The 20,976-nt window shown below is 42.4% G+C and overlaps 1 protein-coding gene across 5 annotated transcripts in view; it reads left to right on the forward strand.

Annotated features, from left to right (window-relative positions):
• The window catches only part of MAPKAPK3 (MAPK activated protein kinase 3), a 51,358-nt gene that overhangs the window by 12,398 nt on the left and 17,984 nt on the right, over positions 1-20,976 (forward strand). The gene's annotated exons all lie outside the window — the stretch shown is intronic.

Genomic DNA, 20,976 nt, shown 5'->3' on the forward strand with positions numbered 1-20,976 from the left:
ACTAAAATGGAAATTTTTCTTTTTTAAACTTGGTCTTCTGAATGGCATTTGAGCAAGTTAAAATAGGGATGGCTTGGTAGGGGAAGGTGTTATTAATATCACTAATTTCTCATGTGCACACCACTTACATCACCAAGCATTGCTCTGTTTTATATTAAAAATTAATAACATTAATGTGTCCCATCTTCCCTTGTTTTCCTGCTGCGCAGAGGATTACCAGGAGATTACTGCTTGTCATTGCCCCTGTATGTGCAAAAGAGCATTAAATGCTCTTTGGCTGAGATTAATGCTGTTAATATATTATTAATATAAATTAAGGTTCTGGTTTATGTTGCTTCTTACTACCCAAATGCTGCTCACCTTCTCTGAAGATCAGTATCCTTCAAAGGTCCTAAGTCTACCGGGGTTTTTTTCTTTGTTTGTTTGTGGGATTTTTTTGTTTTGTTTTGGGTTTTTTTTGTTGTTGATGTTTGGTTTTTTTGGGGTTTTTTTTGGCAAAAGAGCTCACCAGGATAGAACTCCCTCAGTTCCAACTTCTTAACTTGAAACTATTCAAAGGAGGAACAACTTTTCTAATGCAGTGACCCTACTGAGAAATTAGGCTGCACTGAGTTGTCTGTTCAAGCCTTCAAATGATACTTAAACTTTAATTAAAAAATAAATTAACTTTAATAAGATAATTTACACTTTCATACCACATTTAATCTAAATCTGCAAGTTATTCATCCAAATACCTTCTACCTGTGGACTGCAGCAATCTTTAGTTTCCTGTGCACATTTTGTTGCATGATAATACAGAAATCTTGACTGGTGCTTTGTATTTACACAGGGCACTCGGTGTCCCTGCTTCTAAACTTGTGGGGATTTTCAATTTTCTGTTTACTTTAAAAAAATGGGTAAATTATATTTATAAAGCACTTTCCTAACCAAATAAATAGAATGCTGTGCACGTTGTGAGCTGTTAGTGTGTGTTGGTCACTGATTGCTACAGCTGAGACATGAGGAGTGATGATCTCTCCCACTTTGGTGTGACCATTAATGGTCCAGAGCTGACAGCTTGTTTTGTAGGGAGTATTTCTAGGGAGCCCAAAATCAATATTCCTGGGACCTCTGACATTCTCCTCCTTGTTTGGGAGAACTTCATCTGCAAATACTCGTGGTTTTGGGCTTTCATTCAGTTTATTCCGTGCTTTTAACTTTTTTCTTCTGTGTAATCAGAGCAGAAGTTTATTCCCTTCTCTTCCACCCCCACCTTTTTCTGCTATTTATTCTCTGGAAGGATTACATTTTAACTACTAAATGTCAGTAAATGTCAACTTTTGCTTCCACCCCAAAACTTCAGGTTTTTTATTAAAAATTATATGAGGGGAAAATAATCTGAGACATCACTCTTCACATTTTTTCCCTTTTTCTTCCCTCGAATTAATTTAGCATTCAATAAATAGAAACTTCTTCTGGAGTATGATTAAATTTGCTGTTAATTTTTCCAACCTACTAAATTGGGTGTTTTCAGTATGTAATTTTTTAATAAGGCAGTGAAGAGGAGCAAAAGTAAAATTGCTTTAAAAGTAAAACAAGAATTGGCATTTAAACGTTTTCTGAGGCAAGGTAGTATCTCTGCTTTTTCTTTACAGTTGATATGCTCCCCATCTAGTGAGGTTTTTTCCCTAATTTTATTTTTACTAGTTATACAGAAACATGAGCTCTGGTGTATTATTTGCATGTTTCTTGTTTTCTAAAATCATGGAGCTTGTTAGCTCAAATAAAATACCTTGGTTTGCCCTTTTTTTCGTGTTTGTAGATACCTTTGTGTGAGAACATGAGAGCCAAAATTTGTATTATTTAAAGAAAGGGGAACAACTAAGCATTAATTACTGGGAAATGTAGCCCACTAGAGGCTTGTTAGTAACTGCAAATATACAACAAACCCAAACTTGTGGGATGAGTAACTGTTAGATGTCTTTCTGCCTTTTTCCTGAAAAGTCTGTTGGAGTTTGGTTTGAATTGGGAGTTCAGTTTTGAAGCTCTATTTGTTTGCTCACTGACTGTGAAAGTAGAAGTCAGTAAGCATTGCTATTTTCAGGGAATACTTCTGTACATTCTGTAAATCCAGGATATAGGAAAGGGTAGTCCCAAAGCAGATGGTGCTGCTGCCATTCAACCTAACTGTGCAGTCTTTGTGCATCTGACCCTCCAGTAACCCAACTTTCTCTCATTTCATACTGTCCCCTTGAGGTCTGTATTCCAACTTCAACATTTACATTTTCCCGTCTATCCACACAGGATTATATTTTACACCTTAAAATTTGCCAAACGTGAGTAGGAAAATTTGGATATATGAGGATTTTACTCAGCAGAATATGCCAAAGTTTACCTCGTTATTTTGTTCAAGTGCTCCCATGGAAGACTTGGAGGAGCTCTGAGGCATCTTTAGTCATTCTGCTGTTTGGCCAAAGTACTTTTTACATGCAGTTGTTACTTTTCTGTGCAGTTTCAGAAGGCTTGGGGAGCTGTGGGAAATGTTGCTGTGCTGTTTCCCTCTAGACTGTGCTGTGAGTTGTGTTGCTCTGGGCAGTGGCTGCTGCCTATGGAGCTGTTCTGGGGAAAGACCACAATCACTGCCCCACAACGACTCCATGCAAAGGACAGGCTTTGATCACATGATGAGAAGGAGTATTCTGTGTATCTGTTCCCCCAGTGCACGTGCTCTCCACTCAGGTCAGTCTTGCAGGATGGCACCTCCAGTACCACCTCCCAAATGGCTTCTCTGCTGAGGTGAGCCAGGTACAAGGCTGAGAGCAGCTGAGTTGATCAGGGTGATCTAGATGATGAAGATGTGCCCCAATCAGTCCCTCAGTGTGTTCCTTATCACGAGCAGCTGAGGACACTTGGTTTGTTAGCCTGGAGGAGACTGAGGTGAGACCACACTGGGGCCTTCAACATCCTCCTGAGGAGCAGCAGAGGGGAGGGTGCCAATCTGTGCTCTCTGTGACCAGGGACAGGACTGAAGGGAGCAACATGAAGGCAAGGGAGGTTTAGGCTGGATATAAAGAAAAGGTTCTTCCCCCAGAGAGTGATCAGGCACTGAACAGGCTCCCCAGGACTATGCTCATGGCTCCAAGGCTGCCAGAGCTCCAGGAGTGTTTGGACAACACTCTCAGGGATGCACGTTGTTGGGGTGTCTGTGCAGGGCCAGGTCAGTCTGTGCACACTCAGTGTCTCTTTTGGGTCCCTTCCCACTCAGGATACTCTATGATTCTATGAGGGCTGTAAACCAACATTGAATACAAGTGTTAGACTGCAGTCTGTAAAGTGAACTTACACCATCTCATTTAGTGAAGGCAGCAAGGAATTGTGTCTGCAGCTGGCTGATGGCTGATCCAGCTGTTAGCACTGCATGGCTCACAGGAGGTTTGGCTGCTCTGAGAGCTTCTTCTATGCACTGTGCATCATCTGCTTCCCCTTCCCTGACATTGCTGTTGAACTGGGGTCTCTACTGGAGCAAGAGACATAAGTATTATAAAAGCCATAGAATTGGCCAACTAGACTTCTTTAGTTTTATAACATTTATTAAAAATTCTCTTCTTAAAATATGATGTATTATTCATTGCCCCACAAGTCAGAAAGTGTGAAATAAATATCTTCCAACTTCACGTTAGAATAACACGTATTTTTAAAATATTAAAATAACACATATTTTACTGAGAGTTTGAAATGGGAGAAAGAGGCAGCAAAATACTTACCTATGGAGACTTTGTAAGACAAAAAAAGGTAAGGTACAAACCTGATCTGATATAACCCTGTAGAACTGAGGAAAATAAAACCAACTAATAAGTGTAGTGGGGCTGAAAGACATGGAGGTAATGACCCTTACTGAAAGAAGAGAGCAATCAGATAAATGAATCTGAGAAGTATTGATTTTATGATTTCAGTTAAAATAAAACAAAATCAGAGTGGTAGAAAATTACATGTTTTTTTAAAGGCTGAGTAGTGGCACAATTTTGTGTAATATAATGCTGAAATGGAGATAATTCCTAGTTTTGATTAATGGCTCAATCAGGCATTAATAAAGGTAGCAAGTCTTTTATTCAACTCTTTGGTTCTTTACTACACCAGGAAAGTTAGGCTTTATTTGAGCAAAGCAAATGAAGAAGTTGCAGTAAAAGATGCTGAGGGTTGTATTAAGTCATTGATTCCTCTGCTTTTGTAAATGATTTTCAAGCAGAAGTATGAGATGCAGATTAATACCAGTAAAGTCATCAATACAATATTAAAAAATTGAAACAAAGTGGAAGACGTGTGCTTCTCCAGAAGATGTGAGAAACAGGCAGAAGTAAAATGTTGAGCCTAATGCATGCAGATACTTGAGTTTATCCCTTGTGGGGATTAATTAATGACAGCACAGTGGCATTAAAGAAGTTAAAGAACTTTCTATGGAGACCTTCAGTTATATTTGGTGCATCAGGGTTGATCTGATTTGCTGCAATAGTGCTGGAACCACTTAATGTGTGGATGGAACTGCCATTTGCAGCCTGCAAATCTCAGCTTCAAGTGACAGATACTGCCTATCAAGGAAACATCAACCATCTGAATTGTTCCAAGCACAGATTATTCTGGATAAGGGCTGTTTGAAGGGAGAGCAGTGATGAAAGCTAAATAGATGTGGTTTGAAGACAGCATCAGGAAATGGCATCTCAGAATACTGATTACTTTCCTGATGTAATTAGCCTCTAGGGCAGTATCAGAGTTCATTGTGGAAAGAAACAAAAATAACCACCAAAGTCATTGTCCTTGCCCAGGCAAAATATCTGTAAGTTGAGAGTGGTTTATCTTGGTGAAGACATCAGATCTGTGGCTAATGTGATAAATCTTGTGTGAAAAGAAAAAAATAGATGTCAGGAGAAATTATGCCATTGTGAGGTCAGTGCTGTGAGTGCTCTTTCCAGGGAACTCCACTGTGCCTCTGGAAAGAGGCAGAATTGGGCTGGACAAAGCACTTTGCCTTCTGGTGGGGTTGCTTTGGTCTGCATGGCCTCTTGCATTTTAATATTCTGACAGACTTGAAGGATGGTTTTTCCTGTGCTGAACAGAAATAGTTTTGCAAGAGTTGTTTGGGCAGAAATTTTTCAACCTTTTCCAGTAATAAGACTAGAGGGAAAAGTTGTTTTGGCTGCGTAAAATACAAATCTAGTGTCCAGTGATTTGCCTGTTACTTGGATTTGAGGTTTATTGAGGGGTGAACTTTGTTCCAGGCGTGTCCTGACCTGTCACCCTTAAAATCATCCCAAGTTCAGCCAAGTTGCAAATCTATAATGATCAGTCTGCTCTCACATACACAAAGCTCCCTCATAAATAGCAGGTTTGGGTTGGTAAACTGAGCATTCAGATGTAGGAGATGTCAGGATCCATGCTGTGTTTATACTTCTATCTTGCTCTCAGTATTTTCTATCCCGTTGAAGGCTTTTTGAGTACACAGACAAAAATATTAGAGTGGTAAATTACTTATTTCAATAGCTGGTTTCGTTGTCATTTTTCAGTGTATGGATTTCTTTATTTCAGGTTAGCTTAGACATTAGCTACTATGAAAACAGGGTTTGAGTTTGTTTTTTCATTCCTTCCTGGTTGTGGTTTGAGGAGTTTTCACTCTAGTAGCTGCATCACTGTTATTTTCACACCGTGGCTTTAAGTTTGCATTGTCTCTACCTTGTGAATGTGGAGCAGACTAACAGGTTAAACTTGTAAAATTCCACTGAATTTTGTGAGCTCCATATGGAATATCTCGGATGAGGATGGCTTGTTTTTGGTTCCCCCCACAGTTACAGATTGCAGTTGAACTCAAGTCAAGCTTTTTAGACCCAAGCTGTGTCCCAGCTGGGAGTGCCCTGGCAAGTCAGACTGCAATCCAGGCTCTGAGAAATGAGGAATAGGCAATTAGATACTACCTGTGTGGTTCAGCTGACTTCCTGAGCATTGCATGAGACATCAGGAAGAGCAAGAGGAGAATCCGGATTTTTGAGAGTAGCGTTCAGCTGTGGTTAAACCACAAGACACTTCTTTCTTATCCTGCACTTTCCAGTGTCTGTGAAATGCAGAGGAGATGGGAGAGGATTCAGATGGCAGTTCCTGTCACTCTGCATCCCAGCTTGCATCCTGACTGCGTTCAGGCTGTACTCTGGTGTAAGGATGAGGTTACAGGGGGAGGAATAGTGTGTAATAATATGTTTAATACATACAAATGGAGTCGTATTCAAGTTACTCAAGCACCTGAATCCTGAACTCCACTAATGTTAGGCAATTTTAATCATATTATAAAATCAGTATTTTGCTTTTGGTAATTATCACAGAGGCCTGTTGTTACCAAGTAGAAGATAGACTAATGGTTCTTCTTTTTTCTGCAACGTTTTATTTATTATGTATTTATTGAAAGGGTATTAAATGGTTCAGAGAAAACAATTTAGAGAAACAGCAGAACTGATGGAATTGCTCAGTTCTGCTGTGTGCACAGAATTTATATTATTAGGATTTATTACAGTTTCTGTCATCTCTGTTGAAGATTGCCAAATAATTTATGCCAAAGCACCCCACTGCAGTAAAACGTGAGAAAGTGACATCCAGAGACAGTTTTTGTCCCAAAAGAAGTCTGTGACCCAGAAAAAGATCTGAGATTCTGAGTCCAGTCTCTTAATGGCAAGAACTTAGGCTCTTGACCATGCCATAGCAGTCCCTGGATTGCTTGTATGTAAACACATTATTCTGTCAGAAAAAGCCATGGTGAAATCTTGCTGGCAATTCCAGGGCCGTGAGCTGCAGGAAACTTGGAGTCAATGCCATGTGTAGAGAGTGTATCACCCAACAGCCTCCAAGGAGCACTGCTCACAAGTTCAGTGTTGCTCAGGTTATTGCTGATGCTGCCATCAGTCACTTCCAAAAAAGCCTCACTGTTCTTTTGTTTATCTGAAGCCTTTCCTGTGAAACCTGCAATCTGGGCCTTGTCTGCTTTACTGTTACTTCATTTATTTTTTTTAGTCAGGAACATGCAAAGGAGATGATTCAGTTTTTATTTTTCTTCATTTTTTTGTACAAAAGTTACCTCATGTGCCTAGACTGGATGAGAAGTTCAGGGTTTTGAGCTGCCAAAGCTTCTTTTACAGGTGTTTCTGTGTGTGCAGTAATCACAAGATGCACTGCAAATGACCCTGGTGGGAAAATAAAGTGTGTAGGCTGGGTTTGCCTTTCTGATTTTTATTGGCCTGGCATTAACAGCTCAACTAGGAGAAAGAATATTCATGTATCTGAAAAATTTAAACATTGCTTGAGTTTTGGAACCAGCAGCCCTGTATGCTCTGAGCAATGAAAAGGATCCTTATTTGGGGTATTGCAGAGAGATGGGAAGCTCCAGGGCTGGGACAGAGGGAGGGAGGGAGGATGTGGGATTGTGGATGTGATGCCTGATTTCTTCCATGTGTTAAATTGCTAGGGCTACCACAGTGAATTCTATACCAACTTTACCCAGATAATAAAAGCTTGGAAACAAGATGTCTGAGCTAAAGGTGCAATAAATAATAAATCCACACTGAACACAATAGATTATTGATAATGAGAAAAATCTATGGCAACAGTATTAACAGGCAAAGAGCATGGAGATGCTCCTTGAAGATAGGATGAGGAATGTGACTATTGACTGGGTGCCCTGGATTTTGGGACAGGCAAGAACAAATGTGTTTTGGAAGGTTTGCACAGTCAAAGGAGGTAATGTTATCAGATGTGGCCTAGATGAAATCTGGACTGAGAAATATTGCAAAAATGTACAACACTATAGACTATTTATAAATCTGTAATCTTTACATTTGACAGTATCTTTGCAGAATGCAACCTTTTAATTTCACCTCTAAAGAGCCAGAGAGCACTGGGATTTAAATATCTTTCTATTTTTCTCTTCTGCCAGATACTGTTTGGCTGTGTACCTTTTGCAAGGTATGTAAGACAACTGTGTGGCTGTATCCAGGCAAACAGAGTTATTGCACACATTGCAAAACAGCCAGGGGTTCAAGGCCAAGGCCTGCAGAGTTGAACAGAGCTCAAAGGTGGGGAGAATTTATTTACAAGCTTCCAAAACATGGACACTGTTCAGCTTCAAAAGTTGCAGCCAAACCTTTTTGGGGCAGAGCAGGAGGTGGGGACCATAGATTGTGATGAATGTTACGATTTCAAGTTTCCAGGTATGTCTAAAGGAGGATGGCAGGCTCTGTGGCTCACTTCAGTTGATTCACGTCCTTGGATTGGTTCATGTTTCATTTATAGCTTCTCTAAATAATTGCTTAATTTGGTTATGAAACTTTATAAGATTATTTTTTTGGTTTGTGGGTTTGGTGCTATTCTGGGGTAGCCAGAATTTGGGTCATGAAAAATAGGCACTTAGTCATTTGAGTTGAGCATCCAGACTTCAGTCCTATTCCTGCAGCCAAAACTTATTCCATCTTTCTCAACAGGCAAGATAATTTTTCTTTCTGATTCAGAGGCTGAATCACCCTTTATTAGAAATTGCCTTGGTAAGCATGTTACAGAGTTCTGAAGAGGCTTCGCTTTCACATTCCTATCCCAAGTTCCTGTGGTCTTTTCGCCGAAGGTTCCCTGGGATTCATGAGTGAAACAGGTATTTCTGTAACAGTCCTTTGGGAAATAGCAGTAGTATTTTTTCCAGTAGTTCTATAATCTAGAAATTAAATGCAGCTCTGGCCTGGCATCCCCCAAGACCCTGTGAGAGTCCTGTGTGCAGCTCTTTGGTTCTGCCACTCTCATGAAACTGTCGTAGGAGTGTCTTCTTCTATCAGGCTCTCTCCCCTGTAATGAATCCATGTATCCCTGAGGAGGTTTTCTTGCTAAGGCTCACCTTTTCTTTTGTTGTGTGATAATTGGTTTTGGAAATACCTCCCTTAAAACTGAGCAGGAAAGGGTATTGTGACTGGATGAAAACTTTATCAAATACAACAATTTATATTCCCCACACTTAGAAACACCCAGGAATTTTTAGAACTCCTCACGGAAAATGAGAATAGCCATACTCTTCCCAGAATAGACAGTGGTTGCCCCTCAAGGGGCTCTGAGGAATTCAGAGCTATGTCTCTGTTTTGCCAGCTTGTGTTTCAGGGGTGAAAACTGGGAGACACTGCACACTGCAGGCTTGCAAAGAGTTAGTTCTCTGTAAGAGCTGGAAGGAATCAGGTAGTGAAGACTGTGATCTAATTCAGGCAGAGCAAGGATCTAGAAGTAGACTTCTGCAGCCAGACTTCATAGGAATTAGGGTGTTGGTTATCTGATCTGTAGATCCAGGGTCTCTTGGAGTTTTCCATAGTAGTTTTGTCCTGGACCTATGAGTGCTTTTCTACCAATCTGCTGTATTTTTTCATGTGGAAACTTCTAGTTTTGACTAAAATAGTTCTAATCTTGCAGTTGGAAATACAGATAGTGATAGATAATTATGAGTTCTGGCAGAGCATCCCCCCCTCCATGTTCAAAATATCACAGCCTCTTAGTTTAGAATAGTCACTGCTAAGAAGAAACTGAGACTTCAGGAGTTTTGAGGTTTAATGCATTAAGGTTTGAAAAATGTCTCCAGATCCTGCAGTAGTTGGTATCATCATTTAGTATTAAGAAGTGTTTTGAAAGGGATCTCTTTTGATGACCTGGTTGAGCTCTCACTGCGTAGTTGTATGATGAGAACAATGTATCACTGTCCCGATGTTCTTTCCCTGGACCTTCAGGGATTCTCCTCCCTCACCCAAAACAGAGCACTTGCGAGTCAAGAAGCCTGTGGTGGCAGAGATGCTGGGATGCTCTTTGGAGCTGATCTCCTGCTGGCTGTGAGCAGCCCTTGTAACTCCCATTAGTGACTAATGGGGGGCAGGAGGTCAAAAGTGTGTCTGTGAATTTACAAATAACCCCCTCCCTTGGTTATCAAATGGTGAAGATGGATCAAGAGATGGTTTCTAAAGGTTTTCAAAGCAGCCCCTGCTTGGGAAAGTGCTATATGACTGGGTAAAAATAAAGCACTTTTGGTGATAGGAGGAGGATTAGCCCATGGGAGTTGAAATTACCACCACCTGACAGGGCTTGGAAAAAGTCCTGCATATTAAGCAGGTATCACCCAGATCTTCTAGGGTGTGGCATGATGTTCAAAATCTGCAAATTCGCCTTACCCTTCTGGTCTTCACCTGGGGATCTGTCTTTCCAACCAGAGGGAAGAGCGTGATGGCTGAGAGCCTTCTCCCCCTGCCACTGCCTGCTGGGAAGTGTTGGAGCCGCTCTGTGGAGGGACCAGCAGCTGCATGCTTGGCCAATCTGTTTCCCTGTTAACATGGCTTTAGTGCAGGGATGTTTTCCTGTTTCCCTGGTGTGTCACATCCAGGAGAATGATACTGGATGAACAGACATTGCTTCTGTGAAATCATCACCTCAGGAGTTCTCTCATGGGGCAGCTGTTTCCAGGGTGCTGTTAGTAATTGGACTCAAGCAGGTGGCTTCTGAGTCCGTTTTCTTGTTGCCCCAGCTTCCTCCCTCCCTCCTTCCCCTGCCTCAGCCCAGACTCTCTCAGACATGCAGACTTGTGGAAGTGAGCCAACATTGCAGTGTACCACAGGCAGCTACTGCTGCAGGGAGAGAAGGGGAGGGACAGTGCCTTGAGAAAGGGAAACGGATATGCTTCAGCTTGGAAAGATGAAAAGGATTTAATTCCTGGAATGATTTTTGTTTTTCATCAGTGCTTTTGCTACATCTCATTTTCCTGACCCCTGTGCAGTCATCTCAGCATGGTGCTGCTTTAGACGAGACATCAAAACATTAGACTTCCAAATATTCCCGAGATCGTCCTCTTCTTCCTTTTTCATGTACAGTCATGAGGCAGCCAACACAAGGCAGGGGGAGAGAGGAAATTATTCAGGAATGCTCTTGATTTTGGAAAAAAAAACCACCCTTCTATTTAAGCTGCTCTGTTCTACCTTTGTGGTATCTGACTGCTTCCTGTCAGCTGGTGGCAGGGAATGTGAGCCATTCCTCTCTAATCTCTGTCCAAAAAATGGAACATGGATTTTGGGGAGGGAGAGCCCTCTCCTCACACCTCTCACTCCACAGCATATCATGGTACAGAGAAGATCTTTAGAGTGAGGCAAGGTGGCTAAAAACTGAAATAAAGTGAACAGCAAAATGGAAAGAGGTTCCCTGCCCTCGGGATCACTGGGTAAATAAAGTTTGCTTGCCTGGAGTAGCTGGGAGCTGTGACTCACCAGGAGCAGTTCTCAACTGTTAAAGGAGTCTCCAGGGCTTGGGTGCTTGGACAGGCAGGGTAGGAGCCTGGATGGGCTGGGCAGATGCCAGATTTGGGTGAAGAAAGGTACCTGTGGTCAGGAGAGTGTGAAGGGGGTAGAAGGTAAATACCCCATACTAGAAGGATGGGATATTTACCTGGTATGGGGATCTTAATTAAAGATGGCTGTTGGGGTGTTTAAGGTTTCTGAAAGGAGCTGGGAAGGAGTGCGTAGCTGTTATGAACTGGCAGATCCCAGCTGCGTTCAAAGTGTTTTCCAGTGCTGGAGATATTAAAGAGCACTTAAGCAAGTAATGAGTTCTGTAAGGCATTAGCTACTCCAGGAGTTTGCTGTGGGTCTTGGGAGGAAAGTGGTGCTTCTGGTTGCTGGATTCTGCTGCTGTTGGGGCAAAGCAGAGCTGTAACCCAGGGTGGCTGAGCCACTGCACCCAGCAAAAGCTATCAATGAGAATTGTAACATAAATAACAGTTTTACTGCACTGTCACTTGCTTGTGTTGATTCCATCTGTTGAATTCCCCCTCCCCCCAGAGTATTTTTCTTTCCTTTCCTTGCCTTTCCTGTGTAATGGTTTACTTAGCTTTAGGACATACATTCAGACAAAATAAGGACAAGAAGTCTTGGGAGAACAATCTACTTTTTCTCTTAATGGCTTCCTTTGCATTTCTAGCTCTGCTGAACGCCGCATAGTTTTGTTTCTGTTCACAGTCACACTATTCTCTGTCATGTCTCTGCTGTACACAATAAGCAGTTCCAGGGATCTTTGTGCCTGGAGGACCATTAAGCTTCCATCCACAGAGCTATCTACTGAGTTGTGACTTAGAAACAGATACAGATCTTTGCTCGAAAATGCCAGCAGCAGAGCTTGCACAGACACGAGTGTGAAAACATATAGCAGTGATTTGAAGCACTAGAGAAATCTTAGAGATGTCCTTGCTGAAGGCTTTAGGGCTTTTGTTTTATTTTGCAGACAAGTCAAGTTGCCACAGGTGACAGCTTTTAGGGTTGAATGTTCCATGTTGCTCTGGCCAGAGTCACTCCAGTCAGACTCCCAAGAACTGGGTCAAATCTCAGTATCTCTGCTGTGAGAGATGTGAGGTAGAGTTGCTGTCAGTGCCACTGATGTTAGGGATTTAGCAAGTCTCCCCTTAAGGTATTGCTTAAACAAATTAGATGAGCCCCATGGAATGGGAGAAGGAAGATTTGAAAGTTCTTTGTTCTGGGTTCTTTGAATGATTCAGGAATGCTTGAGACAGGCGATGCAGCAGGAGAGAGACGCTGCTTGGTCATGCGACAGAATGCACAAATGTGGGTGTAGAGGAAAGAGATGTCAAGGAAGAACAGCTCTGTCTGAGAAAGAACTGGCCTGGGGTGGCACATTGCCAAGCTTTGCATGCATGGATGGCAACCTGAAATTCATCTGGAAGGGGATAGAAGTCAGCTAAAAGGGAGTTCAGGTGTGTGGGCAGTGGTATGACAGGAGAGTATCTTCGTTCTAAATTCTGCCAAGTGGTGGGGATGGGAAGAACAGGGCTGCAGGTATGGGGGGAAGCTCCTTAAGGTATCAACTGTCCAAAAACGGGGCTGGTGAAAAGAGAAAGGTGAAATGACAGACTCATGGCAAATGCCCACAGCAGGAATCCAGCAGGCACCCCGAAGAGCCTCTGTCAAAGCCTTCCTGGGGGCTCTTGAGTGATTTCATCTTCATGACTGTAGTCACATATGCAAGAAATACAGATAAAGGTTGGGGGATTGCTTGAGTTTCTCTTGGAGCTGCTGTTATCTGTGGTTAATGAGATTAAACATGTTCCTAGTTTCTGCATCTACCTTGTTTAGTATTATCACATCTGTGTTAATTTTGGTACTGTTGATTAGTGTGAAGGCTAGGAAAGAGAACATCAGACTTCGATCTTCTCTGTGCCTTCTGCCACATCCTGCTCCAGCAAAGCTGTGCCATAGCTTGCTAACCTTGATATCATTGTCCTGCTGTCCCACACAGCTGTAGAGTGATTTTCATGGCAGTTAGCACTGAAATGGTCATTGGAGCACTCAGAATAACATCTGCATTTGCTCTTTCCCCTTCTTGCTGTGGAAAATGTGTGTATAATGTAATGGCTGTTACTACTAGCTAGGTATGCTGTTGAGGAGTTTTGGTTTTTTGAAAGACAAAATTGTAGCAAAATATAACAAAAATGACATTATTGGGAGGAGGGGGGATTAGGGATGGTTAAAGTGTAACCTAGGAACTGTGACAGTCCATATTGGGAAGCGTGTCAGAGGGTCACATCTGGCAGACACACTTCCATCCCATTTCATTGCCATGAAAAGTGCTGGTATGTTTTTTGGAGGTATTTCTGCATCACAGTCATTGCACAAAAGAGCATCAGAGGTGAGGAAATACAACTGGCACTCCAGAAAATAGAGTTTTTGTGATGGTCACAGTTCTTGTGCAAATCTGTGTCTCAGTCTCAGACCTGCCCCAAGACAACTCTGACTCCTGGATGGGCAAGGACTCCATAGTCCTCACTGTGGGAAATGTCACTGTGGCAGGGTAGCAAAACTGTAGGCCATAGTGTACATCCCAAAGTTTTAAGTGAGCTTTAATTTGCATTGATTCAAAGCAGTAAGGTGTTGGACACCTAGAAGATCAAGATAGTAGTCCTGAATTTATTTTAGTGTTCTGTGAATAGCTAATGGGAAAACAAAGGGAAAGTTTGATGGGCTGGCGATGTGAGAAGTGCCATGGTATTTTGTACTGCTGGAATTTTCTTACACAGCAAGGTTTCACAAGCAGCATCCATTCATTTTGCTCAGCCAAGGATTGAGTTGTATAAATTACTGAAGCCAAGTCAGCTGACTCCTTTTTATCAGAATTTATGAACTCATGGCTGCCAGGAGTGAAGTTTGTGTTAAGGGCTTTTTTTTTTTTCTTTTTTTCTCCTTTTTTCTTTTCCCTTTCAAAGGCAAACCTCATATCAGACACTTGAGTGAAATTAGCAGGTAAGAAGTGTAATAATTTTCAGCTGTGATTTGAGATTTCCTTCTCTTCATTTTGGAAATTTAGGAAGGGTAAAAATAGTGGCAGAGCTAGAGATTATTTTATTTTATTTTAATCACAGATTAGAGTGTCTGGGTTTTGGAAAGGGCTTTATAGAAGGTCTCCCCAGCTGCTGAATGTTGAATGCAGGTGTTGAATGCAGTTGTCAGTGCTGGCTAAACAACATTCTATAGTAGAAATTATCATGAGGAGAAGGTAGAGAGAGGAGCTTATTTCTAGGCCTTCTTGTATAAACAAGTGTTTGAGGATGTTCTTGTCTGGTAGCAGCATGTTAGTAGCTGCTGGTGATTTATTTTCCTTTAAAATCCATTTGCAGTGTTTTGAATACAACAGAAGCCACATGCAGCTGTTTTGTAGTCTGTCACAGCTGAGAATAGCTGGAATCTTACAGTGCCAGTAGGAATTATTTTTTATCCACATAGCAGAACAAGCGCCATATTAAAATACAAAGTAATACTATGGTTTTAGCAAAATACATAGCATGTTTTTTTAAAATACATATACCCCATGGTATTGAATGTACAGTTGCATATGTTTGGCACTGCAGTTCAAATACTTTCATGTAAGATTATCAGAGTATCAGGAAAGTCACTTTTCGTTGTGGACATTTTTTGCTCATTTTTGTGCTTCCTTTTATGCCAACTTCACGTGTGCAGGGGGATACCTTCGAAATGTATCCTGGCCCCCAGCTTTGCCATTTCAGTTGCATTCACTGTATCTCCACTAACATTTATGAGCAAAGACAGCTGACCTTTGCAGAGTGAATGGCTAGTTGCATGTGTAATTAGAGCATTAACAGTGCTATGTCTCATTTATTTACCTCAGGTTGTAGAGTCATAGCAAGTGCCTGGTGGTGACTTGAGTACTGCTACAATAAATAAAATTCAGAAACCAGATCAAAGTTATTTTTGAGAGACCTGGTTGATTCACTGCAGGAGAGAGGCTTGGAGCAAAATATTATTTATGTGCTGTATGCTCTCTAGGGATAGAGAAGCAGGAGTGAGTGAAGTTCTTCAGCAGATTTGCTGTATGTCCAGTGCTCAAACTCTTAGAAAAAAAGTACATCTCTGTCTTAACCTGTTCTTTTTATCTTTGTTTGTTCTACTCTTTTTCCTGTTTTCCCTTTAAAACATGTGCTTAAGGAATTTGAAGCCATGTGTGTCAGCAGGAAGTTGGTTTCAGCATGGCTCTGACTCCACGTGCAGAGAATCCTCCCCGAGTCTTTTGCACTGTCACTTTGGCAAGGTCCCAAAGACCTGCTGTAGCTTTTGCCATTTCCAGGGATTAGCTGAGTAGAGACTGGAGGAGTGGAGGGCAGAGGTGGAAAGGGAAGGGTCTTTGGGTGCAGGCAGTACAACGCTGACACTCGGCAGGGTGAGCGAAAGGATTCCATACTACCTGCTGGAGTCTTGGAAAACTGTGCTACTCTACTGCTGTTCCTAGTACCAGCTTGGGGAAGCCCACCTTTGGACTGGCTGTCTGTCTGAGCTCCCATAGGGAGGCCAGGGAATGCCAGCTGTGGCAGCAGCTTGGACAGCTCTGCAGGAATCAAGATGAGAGTTTGTTTCAATGAAGCCTTCAAGCAGGTTTAATTTCAAACAGCCTAAGCTGGATTTGAAATAACAGCAGAAAAGTGAAAGGTTTACACATGACCCTCTACCAGTGCCTGCCCTGGTTTTATCCCTTAGCTGTAGACTGATGCTTTAGCACTAAATAATTCAAGCAGAAGTGCGTTGTGTTGTTTTCATTTTAAGAACAAAATCAGTGCTTTCTTGATTTGCAGGAGTGGATTCCCCACTTGCTGGGCTGCCATTGCAGACACACGTGTGGTTTGTGCTGCAGCTCGACTGACTGGCAGTGCTGATGCATGAGGAAGGAAAGAAACCTTGATCATTTCAATTCCTTGCGTGTTCTAACACAAAGGATGGCTTTATCCCTTATGAAGAGACCTGGAAACAGATAAAGATTGTTAACATTGAATTAATAGATGTAGTGGAAATAATCAGGATGTCATAAAAGACAAAATGTCCAAAGCCATACTGATAGCTCTTTTTTCGGTTTTTTTTTTTCCCTTTTCTTTTAGTAGCATAGGGGAGGGAGGGGATGAAAGAAACATTATCCAAGCCTCTTTTTGCCATCAACCCTCTTGAATAAAGAGCAACTGGAGGAACTGCTCTGCTGCAAATGGTGTCAGGTTCTGTGCATCAGCGTGAATTCAGTTCCCAAGGCTGATTTGTAGGATTCAGCATTTTTGCAACAGCCACACACAAAGAGGAAAGAAAGCAAAAGAAGCCACATTTAGCCCCTTAGACCTTTTATTTCCCAGCTAGAAACATAAATAAAGCTAGATATAAGTGCCTATATGTTAGTCTGGCATGCTGAGGACCCCTAGGACTGAAAGTTTCTGCAGGTTCCATTTCTGTTTTAATAATGGGAAGCCTTCCTGTGAGGAAAATTGCATAGAGATTATAAAACTGATTGTCTAGTGAAGCAGAGTTCAGATCCTGGAATTGGTGCAAGTAAGAAAGAGATGGTTGCAGTGTCAGATGCTGCTTTATTGTAGCACATGGAATAGATGAGAACTAAGCTTGTAACACCTCTAATCCAAGCACAGCACCTGTTTGGAACTAGGAAGAACTGCTGAAGTTTAAAATAAATAAAAAAGCATATGTGGAGGTCTTAATCTCCTATATAGGGAGCAGATAGCAAGTTTGACAGGAATCTGTGTAATCTGGCAGTGCATATTAAAGACAAAGTCACTGAGAAGTGGTTGTTTCCTGTCCTCAGCCTCTTCCCTACCCATGCCCATGGATATCTTCCCTCTCCATTGTTACAGTTTCAGAGTGCAGCAGATCACTTGCCACTCCCTGGAGTCCTGAGGTTATTTCCTGTATAGATCAGGCCATTAAGGTATGAGGGTTCCTGCTGTCCTTCCTTGTGTACACAGCACTGAATCGATGGAAAAGCTATTAGAAGATACTGTGACACTTTTTAGCTTTTTTTTCTCCTCTTTTTTTTTTTCTATCAAGAAATTCTGCACAGGGAGAAATTCCTCAGAACCAGCCTTACAAGCTGCAGTTTAGAATTTTTTTGGCAGGTACTCCCCAACCCCAGAGAGGCCAATGCCCCAGAATAAGAGTTCAAGACTCCCTGCACTGCCCAGGCCCTGAACTGGCAGCACATCCTGGAGTGTCTGCTGACATGTGCCCTGTTGTTGTCCAGGAACAGGCTGAGTACTCCCACTGTGCTGCTCTTTTCCCTCTTCAGCTTTTTCAGATATTGAGGAGAATTGTGTGAATCACATCCTGTACTTTCTTGCCTTCCATCACCCCTGGTTTTGGTGACCTCCCTGTTTCATCTGCTGCTTTTAGGCAGTGATTCAGTGATGCTGAGCTCCAGCAAAACTCCAGTTTTGTACTGTGCAGCTTCTGGTGCAAACTGTGTTGTCTGAGCACACACACACACAGGGATCCCCTCCCAGCTGTGCAAAGGCTGCTGTGCTTTGTGTCATCTGGTGTCAGGAGAAATGGGGAGATGGAGCAAGTCTCTTGGGGTTTGTGGAGTTTTCAAATTGGGGTGGTTCATGATCCTGCCCACTGATCTGAGCTGTGACTCAGCTGACCCCTGTGGGAACTTTAGGGCAACTTCTGTTCCCAAAGCTACTCTTCCCTCAAACTAGCAGCACTGGAAAACTAATTTGAAATTCTGGGTTTGTTCACAATTGCCTCTGGACTTTTCTACAGTATCAGGGAACCTGGTTGAAGTCTTATCAAAGCTATTGCAGCAACAGAAGCACAGTCACTCTTCGGGCTCAGGAAGATGGTGAAGTGTCCATTCTTTGCAAGTCTGTGAAATTTAACCATAAGTCTAAAATTTTAGTCTGCATTTCTAAATCATCACCTAAATTTTGCAGAAATTGGTGCTTTCAGCCCTGCTTGGCTTTCATTTTGCAAGTGTCTGTGTCTCTAAGATGTCTTAAAAGGTATAGTTCTGCCTTCCAGTTTTAGACATAAAAAGAAGATTTAATTTATTTTTGAAGTTCAGAAGGAGAAATCCAAAGGTTAACAGTTGGTTGGTATATCAGATGTTACTTGGTATGTGTATCTGCTCCTTATTTTTGAATTTCCTTTTCTCTGCTCCTCCAGGTGTCATCTTGACATGAGTACATTCAATCTTGGCACTAAGGAGTGTACTAAACTTACTTGAAGGGTGGAGAAAAGAAACTGCAGCATCCTTGTGTGCATTAGAATGCCTTGTAAAAGCTCTTCAGAGAGGGAGAATTCAGTTCTCTGAAACAATTTTCATAAGCACTTGGTACAAACATGAAAAGCAGCATCTCTGTGTGCACCATGCAAGCACAAGAGACTCAGATGATACTGCAGTTCCACTAGCAAAGAGGAATTTCTGATCAGTAGCACAGGATAGAGGAGAAGCTCTTTGAAGTGTCCTGCTCAGAAGTGGCATTAATCCAGCAATATCCAAGCAATAAACTCTGTAGGCCTGGTTAGTCCTGAGGGTGTTTGGGCTTTATTGTGGCACGTGTAATTTAATGAACTTCTGACGAGACCTCTAGGCAGCAGCCCAAACTTAGAAGAGCAGAGGGGAAAATGCTGATGGACAGTCCTACTGAGCTAGAACACAGAGGCTGTGAAGGAAAGGCTGCTGAATGGGCTGATGGCTGAAAGAAGTAAAGCAACCGCACTTGGACTCACTAGTGGGCTCTTTGTCCAAGTTGGAGCCATCTCTTTCTTTAGGAAGTTCTTTGTGTTGGGAATCAGGCCATAGGCAGACTGCAGCAGGAAGGAAGAGGCGGCCAGTGATCTCCCAGGGCTGTGCTCTGGGTGCAGAATGACAGCCGTGCAAGAAGTAGGTTGGCTGCGAGGGCAATGAACTTGGCCAGAAAGCTCCTCCAGCCCCTTGCTCTGCTGGAATCTGGTGCCCTGCTGGAGCTTTGGAGCCAAGCTGGGGGGCCTGCAGTGGTCACAGTGTGGGGCTCCTGCACACTGAGCTACAGAGCCAGCTGTCTTCCTCCAGCCCCACTTGGCCCCTCCTGCAGCCTCCCTGTGCTTCACAGAAAAACAAAAATGTGCACTCAGCAGAGGAGTAGTTGTCACCCTTTTCCCGTTCCCAGCTTGGAAGTGAAGCCATTTACTTTCTCTCCAGTTGTTCCTGAGCACTTCCCCAGGATTTTATGAAGTGCTACAGACCTTTCCTGCCACGTTACTCTGTCTGCTCTGCTGAAAGGGATGTTGAAGCAGCAAAGAGGTGTAAGATTTTCTTCCCGGTGATGGAAATTGCCTGTATTGAAGTCAATGCAGAAAACAGAATTTGCGCCTTCCTTCCTGTGACCTTTAAAAAATGTGTTTGCCTGTATCAAGGGTGCCTGTGACACCATTTGTGACTTAACTTGCCTGTTGGATGGAGACAATTTCATTTTCCTGCTCTGATTCATAGGTCCCTAATGACAGGTTACATGTTAATTCTTGTTTTCAGCAATTATGCAGTTGTGTTTTCACTGAGACCTGATAGCAAACATGATTGGAAAGAGCTTCAGGCTAAGGCCTAATAATGCAGCAATGATACTTTTTATTTGCCTGTCTGAAAACAGGTCCCCCACAGTTGTTGTAGGCCTCTTCTAATACAAATATATCAGAGGTGGTTGTTCTTTGCTTGTTTTTTATTCTGTTTCACTAGATTTAACAATGCTTTATATAGCACCAGTTTTGTTGCTGCTCCATCATCACCATGATTATTACTATAGGGCATAAAGTATCAAACTTGGATCACAGCTGTATTGTGCAGGAGCTGTATAAATGTGCAGTAAAGAGAGTCTCTGTCACAAAGTGTTAGTGGTGTCTGGAGAGACGAGGCAGAGAGGAGCAGGCACAATTCAGCAATGTGCCCCTACTGCACAAAAGCTCAGTTGTGGTGTCGGGTACAGAGCAGTGCTTCAGACAGGAAGGGACACACATCTCATGTAGAGGTTGCAGGATCAGGAAGGATGAGCTCTTACTGCCCTTCTAGAGGATCAGTGCCTTTAAAATAAATTGGCCTTGCATGTGATAGAGAAAAAAGTTCAAGTATCTAGATAGCTAAAGGTCCCCTTCTTACCCTGGTGGGCTCAGAAATGTGTGTAGCATTTAAGAATCACATTCAGAGTCACTGTAAAAGTCCATTGTTTCAAATCTCACTGAACTTAAAGGATTTGTACTGTACCCACCTTCTCCCAGCAGCTGGGGGCAGGTGGGACGGTTATTATCCTTAGCAGGGGAATTCTCATCTGTTTGAAAGTATTGCAAACAAGTAAGAAAAATTTGCTGTGTCCCATCCAGAAGTGGGTAAGATAAACCTGTCTCCATCTCACATTCAAAATCTCTCCTCAGTGCCACTCAAGGCCCTTCCAGTTCCAAGGGACTAATTGTTTCTCTATTCCTCAATCCAACAAGTTGGACAGCCCAGAGCAGGTGAAAATGTTGTGATGGATTGTCATCCTTTGGCTGGAGAAGGTGCTGAGAGTCACTTTCAATCATCTGGAGCTCATCTTTGAGCCCCAGTGCATGCTGGTGCCAGTTCAGAGCAGGACAATGGTGCCTCGCTGAC

This window comes from Lichenostomus cassidix, chromosome 12, assembly GCF_008360975.1.
Source record: "Lichenostomus cassidix isolate B80296 chromosome 12, HeHo_3.0, whole genome shotgun sequence".
NCBI lineage: Eukaryota > Metazoa > Chordata > Aves > Passeriformes > Meliphagidae > Lichenostomus > Lichenostomus cassidix.